At 47.7% G+C, this 1911-nt stretch overlaps 1 protein-coding gene across 1 annotated transcript in view; it reads right to left on the bottom strand.

The window, feature by feature from the left end:
- Nucleotides 1-1911, bottom strand: part of LOC105302705 (keratin, type II cytoskeletal 2 oral) — a 13528-nt gene that overhangs the window by 1770 nt on the left and 9847 nt on the right. The gene's annotated exons all lie outside the window — the stretch shown is intronic.

Raw genomic sequence — 1911 nt, 5'->3', positions numbered from 1 at the left:
TTCTGCCTATAGGCCTTGAAAAGATGAGCTAGGATGTAGTGAACACTCAAGGGAAGGAACTTTAAAACGTTTCCTTCTCCAAGTCCCAAGCCCAGGGCTGCTCTATTTTGGAAATCAGATTGGGTGAGCTTAGGCAGTAAAATCGAACTCAGGAATACGAGGCCAGGTCCTGGCGCTTTCCTTGGATAATTAGACAAAGGTCATTAGTCCAGCTCTGATCTGAGTTCTAGAGGGCGATGATGATCTACCATGACTTATAAACCTTTCTCAGTGTCTTATTACCCCTGTCTTCCCTGGGTTTGGGTTTCAGCTTTCTGAGAACAGCTGAAAAATACCAGTAAAAGATCAGGCATGCATGCATCTTCTCCATTTGACATCCTTCTGGAGTGAGCTTCACTAGAATAGCCCTCCTACCCTCTCTCTTACCTGATTAGTGAGTTTGGAAGAAAGAACGGGGCTTGCATAGCTCTGCTCTGCCATCTCTTAGAATTTTGTTGTCCATAACAAGATTATGGACACTCTTCTATCTACCATGAGGGGTCTGACCCCATAGGAAAAATGGCCCTATGCTGCTTCTGCCCAGATGAGAAATCTGACTTAGTCCTGATGTCCTGTAATAGGAATCCCATTCCAACAAAGCATAAGCCACATTCTTCAATATCTGTTTTGTTGGTAATAAAGGTAATAACTGGCTCTTCATTTGCTCATTCTTTTGTCTTATTTTTTAACTGGCTTAAAACCTGGTCAGGAAAAAGAGTGGATTATGTACTGACCCCTGTAGGCCCCAAGAGCTATGTTTGTAGAAAAAGAATTTGCTCTGTGTCTGCCTGGCATGGGGATAGAGCAAAGGAGTCAAAGTCCCAGTGGAATGTATTCCCTCGATGAACTGTCTAAACCCTCTTCCTCCAAGACTTGATCACAGGGGCCTGCTCAGAAGCAGGAGGATAAATGAGAAGACTTCTTTGGTAGTGGTGGTGGAGGAGTGGAGTGGAGCCCACTTAAGCAACATAAATACTCTTGGGCAGACCTAAAACAAGAAACCCAACCAAATGGATAAAGGAGAAGCCAAGACTACTCGGTGTTCTTTATACCCATTGCTGAACATCTGGAAGATCACCATCCACACCCAGTTTCCTTCCACCCTTAGGTCTTGATTTATTCTGTGACTCCGTTAATGAAAGCCAAACACTGGAATGTGAAATACAGTGCAATTTATTGAGAAAAGAAAGTGCAGCATAATCATCACCAGAGGATCCACAGCTCAGGGAACTAAAGCAACAGAGGTCAGAATATGCTCCCCAGATGTGGAGAGGGCACCCTGGGAATCAATAGTCTGGAAACCTTGACCATCCAAGCCTCTAGCACTGGCTCCGGATCACTGCCCTCCTCGGGCAGGGCTGAAACACACCAGCTCAGATCATACACTCCCAGTGAGAGAGGGAGATGGGCCAGAGTGGGAACAGGCCAGTCTGGGAAGGTGCACACTGGTTTGAGCTCAGGTGTTGCTGTCCGAAGTCAGGAGCCATCACAAGGGCACATCTAGGGACATCATCATCCCAGACTAGCAACTAGACCTCCCTGGTCTGGAAGACATCTTGGGGATGGAGCAGCAAGGAAGAAGTTCAGCGCCTTCTCTAGGGAACTTGAGGAAAAGCAAAGTTGAAGCTGGCGTCTGTTGATGCCAAGCAGAGAGTGGGAAGTGCTGTTGCAGGATGAGAGGGAAGCAGGCGGGCATGGAGATTTGGCCCCGGAAAATCACTTGGAGCTGTGCTGGCTCGAGCTGGTGGTCTGGGAGAAGCGGATATTGGTGTTGCCTCCACTGCCAGACTTGTAGCCACTGCCTCCATAGGACTGGATGCCGCCAGAGTTGGAGCCAGTTCCACTCTGGCTCACAGAACTACTGCTTCCACT

Source organism: Pteropus vampyrus, unplaced genomic scaffold (genome assembly GCF_000151845.1).
Source record: "Pteropus vampyrus isolate Shadow unplaced genomic scaffold, Pvam_2.0 Scaffold276, whole genome shotgun sequence".
NCBI lineage: Eukaryota > Metazoa > Chordata > Mammalia > Chiroptera > Pteropodidae > Pteropus > Pteropus vampyrus.
Note: the sequence above shows the minus strand (reverse complement) of the source record. Positions and strands in the feature narration are given on the sequence as shown.